Source organism: Dama dama, chromosome 18 (assembly GCF_033118175.1).
Source record: "Dama dama isolate Ldn47 chromosome 18, ASM3311817v1, whole genome shotgun sequence".
Taxonomy (NCBI): domain Eukaryota; kingdom Metazoa; phylum Chordata; class Mammalia; order Artiodactyla; family Cervidae; genus Dama; species Dama dama.
Window position 1 is genome coordinate 7425285 of NC_083698.1, and position 13490 is coordinate 7438774.

General features: G+C 38.0%; 1 protein-coding gene across 1 annotated transcript in view; it reads left to right on the top strand.

Moving 5' to 3' along the window:
- Window positions 1-877: 877 nt before the first annotated feature.
- CDK14 (cyclin dependent kinase 14) overlaps window positions 878-13490 on the top strand; it is a 738271-nt gene continuing 725658 nt past the window's right edge. Inside the window, exon 1 of the mRNA XM_061164852.1 lies at window positions 878-924. The gene's annotated coding sequence lies outside the window, so the exon portion shown is untranslated. The remainder of the gene's footprint in view (window positions 925-13490) is intronic.

The window sequence follows — 13490 nt, forward strand, 5'->3', positions numbered from 1 at the left end:
CCATGTTCAATCCCACAGCAAACTGGGCCAGGAGAAATGCTTTGAAAAGAGCACAGAGTTGTATGTATGTGGCTGAGTTGCTTTGCTGTGTACCTAAAACTATCACATTGTTAATTGGCAATACTACAATACAAAATAAAAGGTTGGTATTTTTTTTCAAAGGAGCACAAGGTTGGATATTCATTTTAGGTAGAAGCAGTTATCTATTCACAGATTGGGGACAGTTAGTTACACGAGATTCATTGTAGGAATATAATGTAATCAAATTCACAAAGCAGCTTTACTTTTACCCAGAAGAAACATCTCAGGCTTAAGGGACTGCCTATATTAAAAGGTTGAGTAAAGGAAACTAGATTCTTCAAAAGGAATTCATTGAGCATCCACAGGCTTTCTGTCATCAGAGACAAGTCATCTTTTGGTCACCACCAAATATTTGGCCTTTTTTTCTTTGTTTGACTCACACCCAATTTGATAATACCTCACGTCATTTCAACCTTAAATATTAAAATAGCAGTTGTGTGGCTCAGCAGTAAATAATCCTCCTGCAATGCAGGGGACGTGGGTTTGATCCCTGGGTCGGGAAGATCCCCTGGAGGAGGAAATGGCAACCCCCTCCAGTAAACTTGCCTGGAGAATTCCATGGACAGAGGAGCCTGGTGGGCTGTAGTCTGTGGGGTTGCAAAGAGTTGGACAAAACATTGTAACTAAACAACAACAACAATATAAAAATCTCAGAACAGAAATCATATGATATTCATAAATATTTTATGTTTAGCATTTTTTTGAAAATTAGGTAAGTCATCATTGACTTTTCTTAGGAAGACTTTGAAAAGGTAAATTGATTGTCTCTTCTCACAGTGTATAATGAATAGATAACTGAAAAGCTGGATTGCCCAGATAGAGAAGAAGGAAGTTTCTTCAATGGTAAGCTTTCAAATTATATTGCATGAATTTTCTGCATGACTTCCCTCCCTTCTATAATGAAGCTTTTCAGAAATGTAATCAGAGAGGTTCAGAAAGTAAATGGAAATAAAATCTGTGAAATGTAAAGTGATTTTCAGTGCCTGAAACATGCAACAGAAAATGGAGTTATAACAGCTCCTAAGTCAGGCTGCCTTAGTTGAGATCTGGGCTTCATTTACAAAGTATGTCATGCTAGACCACTAAGTTGACCTGTCTGTGTCTTAGTTTACATATTCATTAAAACTCTCTAGTAATAGTGACTAAATCAGTCATTTTGTCTGAAGACAAAATGAGATTTTATGGGCAAAATTTTTAGAATTTCCTTCATGCTCAGTAAGCCCTTAATAAATGTTCATTGTTTCTAGGGGAGTCATAGAATCTCAGCCCTTGGAGGCAAATAAAGGTCACCCTGCTCAGCTACTGCTCCAGTGCTAGGACCCTCTTGCCAACACCTCTGGCATGTTGGATGGCGAACATGTGGGGACTGTCACTTGGATTTAAACAATTACTAAGTTGGCTTTGTGTGGTGTGTGTGCATATACATTGTGTGCCCACACAGGTGCTTGACTTTCAACAGGATCAACACACAGGCATATTTTATTGCTACCTCCTATATCCAGCATCTGCGTACAGAGAAAGGGAGTCCCTAACTAGAGGCATGCTCCGTAACTGTATGACTCTGCAGTTGTCAGTGCTGGTGAATAAGGAAGGAGGGAAAAGAGAATGCAGGTAACTCCCAGAAGCCTGTAGGCCCCCTAGAAGCCAGAATGATCTCCAGGAGGAATATTAGAGTTTAAAAGACCAATGACACCTGGATGACCATCTGTCATACAAACCATTTTGAAAGTAAAAGTGGGTCCTCTTAACAAGTATGCTGGGAGAACAGGTATAAACCAGGAGTCTCGTGCACAAGTGAGAATATGCAGCTGTGCTGGTTAATACCCACTGTTGTGAGGGACACGTGTATGTTTGTTTGCTGTTGGAGGGACTGGGTATCTCTACAAACTTCAAAAAAGGAAATCGGACAATATCTATCAAAACCTTTTTTGAGCTACTCTTTGACTTGGTAATTCTGTTATTAGTTATTGGAGATTTTTCCCTTTATGAATCACCAAAATTATGTGTATTAGTTGAATCATTTGAAATTTCTAGATTTGTCCATTTGTGACATATTAAAGGAGAAATTGCATATAGTTTAATAAAATGATCAGGAGTTAATCTTGGTGTTGTGGGGTCTGAAACTTATGGAATTTTGAGACCTTCCTAAAAATTTTTTTATATCATCCTCTTCTTAATTTTACAAAACTGTTTGACTCTGATAACACACATCCCCAGGGTCATGAAAAGCCTAGGGCAACTGAGGGCTCCTAAAGCTTACGCTCTACCACACACATATTTTATTAAATGTTTTAAAAAAATAGGACACAGTTCTTGTCCAGGCTTGAATAAGAATGGAACTGACATATACTACACTTGGGGATATAAATTAGTAGAAGAGTTCTAAAAATCAGTTTGCTAATATGAATCAAGACCTTAATCTTTTTTACTCTTTATTTATTTTTTTTCTTTTTTACTCTTTAAATCCCAATAATGTCACTTTTGGGAATTTATCCTGTGAAAATAATCGGAAATAGTTTCAGTTTTTAACATTAACTCTATGATCCATTTGGAATTAGGCGTCATATATGATGTGAGATTCAGTTTCAGTTTTGTCTTTTTCCAAATGGCTATCTGACACAATTTATTTTAAAAGTCCATCTTTACATCACTGATGAGATGGAATCTTTTTCATACATTAAATTCCCATACATATATGAGTATATTTTTGTATATCTATTGACTGCCCTTGGTTTGTCTGGCTATTCATTCCCTAACACCTTAATTAATTATGGAGGATATGTAAATGGTTTTAATATCTGGAGATGGTATTAAGCTTCTTTCCACCTCATATAACTCTTTTTGTTTCCATTTTTTTTCTTAATTTTAAGTTCAAGCATAATAAAGATGAGTTGTTTATTCTAACTTGCACCAATGCTGGAAATTTCAAAAAGTTAAACATTTGGTATCTGGAAAAAATAATCTTTCTCAAAAAAAAATAAACAAATAAATAAAAAAGATAATCTTTCTTGAACTTCAGAGGTTCTGCACGTAAAGTAACTCATGTTTTTAGTTATTTTCTCTTGATTTGTTTCAACTTGGTTGTCCTTTCCTGTCCTGTCTTTCCTCCTCTTCCTCTTTTTCTCTTCTCTTTCTTCTTGCTCTTTTTCCTCCAACCTTCATTTCTTCCTTGCAGAGCAGACTTACCAAAGAAAAATTTGATGATATTAGTATATCTTTTAAACTTAGTTCTTCTTATGCTGCCTTGCTGTCCAACTTTTGTAACAGAGCAGTTTGTTTTGAATAAAATGCTATTGCAGAGGGAAAATGTTGTTTCAGAAGAGCTTTTACTATGCATTTGACCATATAATCATCATAGAAATACTTTCAAATGCATAATGTAAAAGTTACCATTTTTAATGCTTTTTGGTTAGATATTATGTTAAAAATAAAACAGTTGGAACATTTAAAAAATAGACATGATATTCCAGCCCCAAAGTGTCTTCTATAAGGCAATATTTTGAAATCTTAAAATAAGACATAAAAATGTACTAGCACAAATTATAGAACTACTTTTCAATTCTTGTTCACATCTAATCAGTAAATTTAAAGAAAAGGTAATGAATTCTATTGGGAGGAAAATAATTGACAAAGTCTTATGAGCAAACAGGACTTTTGAGCAGAGAGGAATAAAGAACTAGAAAGACTAAGATTCAGGGGAGCCTTTGAGTGATGAGAACGGAATGAGAGAAAGAGTATTAGAAGAGAGAGCTATCTTATATCGGGAGATAGGCTCCAAGGCAGAGTTTTTCCTATAAGAATTTATTGGAGAATGCTCTTAGGAATAACTCATGTGTAGGAGAGAGAGAAGCAGACTTCGGCAGGGGGAAATAGTCATAGAATCAAATAGAGACCTCAGTCAATTTTATGGAGTACTGGAACCTGGTAGGCCTCTCTAATTGAGACAAAGGGGCCCAAACCTCTGTATCAACTATTATTAAATGTGGAATGCTCTTCAAAAGGAGACCTAACTTTGAGTGGGGCAGCTCCCTTTGACTAAAGGCAATTATCAAAGAGAGCCTGGCTGCTAGTGGAATGAGTACCCTGTTCTGGAAAGGGAGGTCCAGGCATCTACCACAGCAGCTGTCGTTGATTTGGGGGAATATTGAGATTAGCAATGCTGGAAAGATAGGATTTGAAATGTTGTTGTTCAGTCACTAAGTCATGTCCGATTCTTTGCAACCCCATGGACTGCAGCATGCCAGGCTCCTCTGTCCTCCACTATCTTCTGGAGTTTGCTCAGGATCACGTCCATTGAGCCAGTGATGCTCTCTAACCATCTCATCCTCTGTGGCCCCCTTCTCCTTTTGCCTTCAACCTTTCCCAGTATCAGGATCTTTTTCAATGAGTCTGCTTTTCACATCAGGTGGCCAAAGAATTGGAGCTTCAGCAAAAGTCCTTCCAAAGAATATTCAGGGTTGATTTCCTTTAGGATTGACTGGTTTGTTCTCCTTGCTGTCCAAGGGACTCTCAAGAGTTCTATTACTCTTTAAAAGCATACTCCTCCACTTCAACTTTTACATTTTCTTTACAACCCAAAGGAATATTAACATTTCTTTCAATTATATCTTTCCACTATTATTATTTTGATTGACCTTATGCAGAGATTGGGCCACATGTGACTATGTTTAAATAAATTTTGGAATAGAATTAATTGTGACACCGAGAAGGGAAAAATATGTAAGCAGAAGATGGTAGATTTACTAGGAAAAGAAGGCAATTGAAAAATGATTGTCTTGAAGAAGTAGAAATAAAAGCAGATCTAATGGGACAGAGAGTGGAGAAGTAGAAGGTTTATCATCAGGGATTAAAATGTCTTCTAGAACACTAAGAGATGGAACAGTTTAGGAATTAACAAACTTTTTCCATAAAGGGCCAGATAGCAAATACTTTAGGCTTTTGGTGTTTTCAGGTGTTTGCTAAATCATTCTGCTAAATCAGCTATAGACAACACATAATTGAATGTATGTAACTGTGTTCCAATAATATTTTATTTGCAAAAACACAAGAGGGCCAGATTTGGTTTGCCAGCCATAGTTCATGGATTTCTGGTTTAGATGATGAAAAAGACCATTGAATAGCTAACTGGTGTTTGCCTATCTCATTACATTGTCTTATAACAAATATTTCCAAAGATTCCAAATAAAATAGTCAAGACACAAAAGGAAAGCCCAAATAGAGTAGCCATTATGTAACTAATAATCCCATCAATTTTGTTACATGGTTAATATTGTATGCACAGGCTTTCATTTCATGATATCTTCCATTTTTATATTCTTCTAAATATTGAGTTTTCTGAGATGGAATCAAAAATTAATCCAGTCAATATATGCCACCTTGATAAATTCAGCCAAGTTTTGGCAAACACATCTTAAAAAGTAGCTAATCTCATAAGAAATGTAGCAGTAATACAACAGTAATAGATTAGACTTCTGAAATATACATGTGACAGGTGTCTTTCCACTTAATTCATGTGATTCTTGACAGATCTTTTACCTTCTGTACTTTATTATTCAACTGTCCAATAAAAACACCTTTGATACTTTTCCAGAGTTTTGAAATCTACCTGACAAATTTTAAACTCCTTTGAAAAGGATATTCAATGCCTTTTTGGAATAAGGCAGTATTTTCCACATTCAAGTTGCTGCCTGGCCAAATCCACAAACAGGAATATTATTAAAGAAAGTCTTCGTTGGATTGTAGGTGAGATGAGATGACCCTAATCATCGCGACTGTACAACCAATAGAAATTTACTCCAAACTTTCACTTTCTTATAAATTCGGTCCTCATATAATAAAAAGGGAGAATAAAAAGAGATGCCTTTATGTCTCTTCTGTTTTTTTGGTAAGCATATGCTGTTGAATTACCTATCGAGCATGCCAGGGCCTCATGAGCAAATTTGTGACTGAAAATCATGGAGGTAGATTTAACTTTCTGTTTCTCTAGGTAGAGGAGAGCAGACAGTTAGGGCTGAGGGTGAGTGGCAGACAACAATAGCTTTGTTAACCTGACTCTGTAGATTAGATGATCGTTGCCTGAAATACAAACGTCTGGTTGGCTTTAAGAAAATGCCTTTTTCTCATTTCACTCCTCAGCTTTCTCTCCCCATTTAAATGGTAATTATACATTTATAATGCATTGCAAATATGTCCAGTTTTCCTCAGAATCCTCTAGAATCTCTGGAAACTAGTGTTTCATAATGAAGGTTACTATAACTCCACTCTTTTGGAGTTACTCTTTGCTTGGGAAGATCTTGGTTCCATTGATTTTCTTCTACTTTCACTTGCTCACTGTTTACCCCCAAAACCAATAGGATATTTCCGGTCAAATAGTGAGCACTGGCAAAAGTGAATAATGATATTCAAGTCATGTAACTTTAAATAATATCTTTAAGTATCTTTTAATTAACTTGGAAGTTGCTGCATATTAACTTGGTATTATTGCTTTCCCATAAATAAGTCAGACTAATTTCCAGTAAAATCACCCTCCCCTCAAGTTTTTCCTTTTTAACATTGTATTCTTACAAACTCTTAAATAAATCTAGTGGTTGACGCTGATCCTGCATCTTTCCATTCCCCCTTCTTCTCTCTGTGCTTGGCATTTAGTTCAAGATCTATTTTGGTATTCATTGTCAGTGCCTATTGTTTAGGTTTAGCATTTTATCTTGACCTTCCAAATAACTTGAATATAATAGAAATACAGCACAACCTAATGATCTGGTGAAATTAATAATGACAAATACTAAGTGTAAATCTCTGAACATACTCCTGACCTGATATTTACTTATTATTTTTTCTATCGATATGAGTATATAGTGATACTTTCTGTCAAAAGGGTGTCTAAATCATTTTATATCAATAACTTTTTCTGACATCAAGGTCATTTTTATGTAAATTTCTATCAAATTCTTTGGGGAACAAGCATTTTTCTGCCAAGTTATTTATAATAGGCAGGATTAATTGTTGATATATAAAGGTAAAAGTTGATAAAATATAATGCAGGGATTAACTTTTTTCTATTCAGTATAAATGTATATAGAGATACTTTCTGTCAAAAGGGTATCTAAATGAAATAGAACAACCTAAATGAGACTCTGAGGAATTTTTAAAAATTAGTGAAGGCAGTAACATTTTTCTAAAGGGATCCTCCTAAAAGGTGACAAGCCTTTTGGGAAGATGGGCGAGTTCAGGGGTCAGATTTACAAGATATGTCTGGAATTTATTCACTGTAAGATCTCAGGTAAATGCTTAATATCTCTGAGCCTTGATTTCTTCATGCATATAGGAATAATGGGCTTCCCCAGTGACTCAGCAGTAAAGAATCTGCCTGTAATACAGGAGATGCAGGTTCGATCCCTGGGTTGGGAAGATCCCCTGAGGGAATGCATGGCAACCCACTCCAGTATTCTTGCCTGGGGAGTCCAATGGACAGAGGAGCCTGGCAGACTACAGTCCACAGGATCGCAAAGAGTTGGATACGACTGAAACAAAGTTCAGTTGCTCAGTCATGTCCAACTCTTTGCGACCCCATGGACTGCAGCACTCCAGGCTTTCCTGTCCATCACCAACTTCCGGAGCTTGCTCAAACTCATGTCCATTGAGTCGATTATACCATCCTCTGTTGTCCCCTTCTCCTGCCTTCAATCATTCCCAGCATCAGGGATGCTTTTCAGATGAATCTGTTCTTCACATCAGGTGGCCAAAGTACTGGAGTTTCAGCTTCAGCATCAGTCCTTCCAATGCATATTCAGGGCTGATTTCCTTTAGGATAAGAACAGTAATAACTACTTTGCAAGGAAATTGAGGGAAAATGTAGGAGAAGCTCTTAGAATATAATATATAGTCAGTAAGTGGTAGCTCCTGGGCAAGGGAAGGAGCCTGGCAAGATACTACCATGAAGTAGAGTCTAGTCCCTGAACCAGCAAGATCCTAGATTCTCATCTCGGCCCAACACTTTTGGGCTGTTTGCTTGCATGCTCCGTCATGTCCGACTCTTTGTGACCCTTTGGACTGTAGCTCACCAAGCTCTTCTCTCCATGGGATTTTCAGGCAGAGATACTGGAGTGGGTTGCCATTTTGTCCTCCAGGGGATATTCCTGACCCAGGGATTGAAACCACATCTCCTGTCTCCTGTGTCTCCTGCCCTGAAGGCAGATTCTTTACCCACTGAGCCATTGGAGAAGCCTTTTGAGCTGTTTAATGCTAAGCAAATTATTTATTTTTTGGTGTTACTTTGGTCTTTATTGTAGATTTTACTGTAGAGTAATAAAAATTGGATAATTAGAGAGACTGATTATAAAGATTTTAATATATGATTAAAAACCCAACATGAATCAGCCATAGGTAAAAACCCAATTAAATGATGAAATATTAGTAGTAGTAACTAAAAACAATTCTAACACCCAAATGTTTACAGTGCTTGTTTTGCAGTGGTGGGATTCAGAACAATTTTACTTTTTTACATTTTCTAAATTTCCTCAAAAAATATTTATTATTTCATAATAAAAAATGAAGTATACTTCAAAAATTGTAATGAAACTCTCATAAATTTAAATTTATGAGTTTTAAAGTTGAATTAGATTCTTTGCTTGCTTGTTAAGCAAATTATTTAAATACTAAGTCATTCTACAGGAAAGGGAAATAGCAATACTAAAATTGTTGTGACAAGTAATTTTTGTAGTGCCTGGCATATAGTAGATACTCAATAAATGGTTCTGTTATTGCCTATTATGACCCTGTAGGTCTGTAGGCGCTGTAGAAACATATGGAGGAACTTTACACGTTACCTTTAGACACTTAAAATCTTTTGAGGAGGACAAGTTCTTAAGATATACAAGTTTAAGTTTAGGTAGTACAGATAGTAGTATAGTCAAGTTCCACAACAGGGCTCTACAGGTGCCCCAGAGTTGAGTTAAAGTCTAGGTAGCTCGTATTTGTGGGGGTCAAGTCAGTCAGTCCTTCATGGCAACAATCACGGCAGCTCCGCTGAGTTTGAAGAGTGGCCAGAATTTATCGACAGGCAGAGATTAGAGCTGCTAGGGGAGACAGTGTGGGGGAAAGAAAGCAGAAGGATTGATGAAAGCCATGAAGGTGGAAAAGCACAATTATACATGAGTAAAATAGTAAGCAAATTCTACTGTTTCTTTAAGGTAGAAGGAACAGGGAAGAGGCGTGATTAACCGCTGACGACTGCCCTGAGGGCTGAGATTCACTGAATTCTCACAACAGCCCCAGGAGAGAAGTCTTAGTGCTTGCTCCACTGAATGTATGAGGGAATAGAAGCTCAGCAGTGCCTATGCGTGAAACAGAAAACGGCGTCCCTTCTGAGCCGGCAGAAGCCCTCTTCTGAGACGCAGCGTGGTGAGTGGTGGGCTGCACTCCCGCCCCTGCTCACGCCTCGCCCTCAGTCGCTCAGGACGCCTCACCTATACTAGTGCGCGCAGCTTCCTGCGTGGTGTCCCAAGGCGGGGCGCCCCGGAGCTAGGGCTGAGCTTTTAATCGCGATACTACATCATGAGAAAGGCATCTGGTCCTTTTTCCTGGAGAACCTTGAAATCCCCACTGAGGAATTTAAGCTTTATTTTTAAAGTAAAAGGAGATACTGACTTTATTTTGAAGAAATGTAGCAGCACGCTTTGGCAAAGGTGAAGAATAGCAGTCACGTTTGTAAGGAAATATATCTTGATAGTATCATTTAGGGGAGCAGGACAGGAGATGGGATGAATGGATGATTTAGAGAGGGGAGATTGAGGCAGGAAGACAAGTTAGGAGAGTGCCAGTATTCAGGTGGGCACAGCTGACAGCACGAAATTGGGAGGAGACTTGAATGACATTTTAGATTAGAATTCACAAACCTTCTTGATCATTTTGGGCTTCCCTGGTGGCCCAGATGGTAAAGAATCCACCTGCAGTGCAGGAGACCTGTGTTCAGTCCCTGGGTTGGGAAGATCCCCTGGAGAAGGGAATGGCTACCCACTCCAGTATTCTTGCCTGGGAAATTCCATGGACAGAGGAGCCTGGTGGGCTCCAGTCCTCGGGGTAACAGAGTCGGACACAGTTGAGCAACTGAGCATAGGAGGAACTCAGACTTCAAAGAGTATCATCACTGCCATGCATAATACCTAAAATTCCGCCACAGAAGATTAATTTACATTCCCAGGTGGCTCAGTGGTAAAGAATCCACGTGTGGGGAACCCAACAGATGCGGGCTCAATCCCTGGGTCAGGAAGATCCCCTGGAGGAGGAGATGACAGGCCACTCTAGTATTCTTGCCTGGGAAATCGCATGGACAGAGGAGCCTGGTGGGCTACAGTGCATGGGGTCACAAAGATTTGAACATGACTTAGTGACTAAACAACAAAAAACCAACAAAGTATTGTTGAAATACTAAAGTTCTGTAAACATCAGATCCTAGTTTATCATATACATCAATTTTTTTAAGAATGCAAATGATTTTGTAGCACAATTTTCCAATGAGGCTTGTAAAATGAAGACTGAGTATGAGGCACTCTAGAATGAATGAAGACAAATTATATGCATTCAATAGGATAAATAAGGGAGAATCACCCCACACCTTCAACTCAGTTGGTTCCTAATACAAGCATTAGGGGTGCGTGCGTGCGTGTGTGTGTTTGTGTGTGTGTGTGTGTGTTGTTCGGGACTTTAGATAAATGTTCTGATGGGAGAGTGGTGTGAATATGTGAAGAAATTGAAAGTGATTTCTTTTTACAGAAAGTGGAAGAAGAGTTATTTAAATTTCTCCAGTCAAGAACTTTGATTATAGAAAGCCATAGCTAGGGAACATAAAAAAACTGATGCTAAGTTGGATTATTCACTGAGGAGAATTCATAGTAAGTACATTAATAAAATTTTAGATGAGACTCTTCACTGTTCTATGTAAATAACTGTTGCAAAGAGGCTTTTATTCTATAAGTATTCTTTATCATAGAAATTTACTGTTCTTAGTCTTGAAAAAGTTGTCCATAAACACTTTTGGAAAATGTCAATGTAATTTAAATACCTATTGGAATTAATTTTTAAAATAATTTTGCCTTATGGAATTCTAGAGCTCTAGCCCTTTGTATTAATATTTCTTCTAACATATCTGCTGTATTATATAAATTTACACAAATCATTTCATCTCTGTGTCAGAATAGAACTCCATAAGGCAAGCTCAGTATGTTATTGTTGACATCTCTATGTGCAATGCCTCTCCCTGGTGTCTCTGACTTTTCTCCTTGTCCACTGACATTTTCAAGAGTTAGCTTTTATAACCCCACTGATGAAGGTGTAAGACAGGGTTGTTGTTGTTTAGTCGCTAAGTCGTGTCCAATCCTTTTGCAATCCCATGGACTGTAGCCCACCAGGCTCCTCTGTCCACGAGATTTCCCAGGCAAGAATACTGCAGTGGTTTCCATTTCCTTCTCCAGGGGATCTTCCCGACCCAGGGATCGAATCTGCATCTCCTGCGTTGCAGGTGGATTCTATACTGCTGAGCCGCCAAGGAATCCCATAAGACAAGGGTACAAGCCATCAAAAAACTTAAAATCCAGTTGATGAGAGAATAGTTACTAGAAATAGGGATTGAACAAGGGAGTAACTAATAACTTACAGAATAGGTCCACAGTAATTGATATTTTAAAACGTTGATTTCATTTTCATTCTTCCTTTAGCCACAGGTAAATTCCCTGGTGGCTCAGACAGTAAAGCATCTGCCTGTAATAAGGAAGACCCAGGTTCAATCCCTGGGTTGGGAAGATCCCCTGGAGAAGGAAATGGAAACCCACTCCAGTACTCTTGCCTGGAAAATCCCATGGATGGAGGAGCCTGGTGGGCTACAGTCCATGTGGTCGCAAAGAATCAGACAGGACTGAGCAACTTCACTTTCACTTCCAAATTCTCAATGATGTAGGCAAAGACATACATGACTGGGTTCAAAAGATGGCACAACATGTAGTAACTCTCCTATTACTACTTCCTGTGCCCATTTGCTGTCTCTTTCCCTGTATTTTTGTTCTCACTGAATTTTTTTTTCTGATGTGGACCTCTTACACCAAGTCCTCATATTCATTTGTCAAAATGCTTTTTTTTTTTTTCAAATCTTGTCTTAAATGCCACCTTGAAACACAGTTTCCTGGCCTCCCTTAAGCAACTGTAACCTCTTCTCTTTGCATTTGCAGATCACTTTCCTTTCCCCTCTCTGTGTTTTGTTGGATAGAATACAGAATTTCAGCTTTATCACAGTTTGTGACATCTGGAGCACATGTTAACCTCTGTCTGTCCCGGCTGCCTCATCTTTCAAATAGGGATAAAACTAGTTGTTTTTTACCTAGTTATGGGGACATAACATGATATCACAGGTAAAATACTTCTAACATGTAATGAATATTCAGTAAATAATGACTATATGGCTGCACCTTACAGTTCCTGGCGTATATTAATAATAGGTGTCTGTGTTGCCTTGAATAATAATGATATTTGAGTAAATCATGAGTTAATTTTGCTCTGAGTCCAATAAGAACAAAGGGAGTTAGAAGAAGATCAGGAGAGGATGGATTTGATCGAATAAGCATTTATTGCATTTTGCTTTGTGGCCAGTCTCTGGGCATACCATGTAAACAAGACAGACAACATCAGGGAAAATGGGGGTTGTTGGTTAAAGGGTACAAACTTCCAGTTGCAACAATAAGTTCTGATGATCTAATGTACAGCGTGGTGATTATAGTTAATAATATCACATTATATACTGGAAAGTTACAAAGAGAGTAAATCTGCAATGTTCTTGCCCCAAGAAAAGAAATGATGTTTATGCGAGGTGATGGATGTAATAGCTAGGGTCATCATTTTGCAATATATAAGAGTATCAAATCAATGCATTGTATACCTTAAAGTTATGCAATGTTTTATATCAATAATATCTCAATAAAGCAGGGAAAAAAAAAAAACCATGGTCTCAGGATAAGTACAAAAGAAGTGAGGAGCAAAGGAAAATAATTAAAAAATTGTGACACTGCTGGAGAGAACAAAAGGACTGAAATTGGGGGAAATTAAGGTGGTGAATGTACTTGAGATAAATAGCAAAGGCACCAGAGGAGTGGAGTTTAAACAGGGACCCAGACATGATGAGGAGCAGTGTGCATAGGAGGAACATCCCAGGTGGAGACTCCAGAGTGAGCCAGGGCTTGGGGTTTTGGAGAAACTGAAGTTCAGTGTGGTTGGAGTGAGCAAGGGTTAAGCTAGAAACATAGGAAGGGATCAGATTATGTGGGATTTATAGGGTATGGACCTAACAGAAGCAGAAAATATTAACAAGAGGTGGCAAGAATACACAGAAGAACCATACAAAGAAGATTTTCATGATCTGGATAACT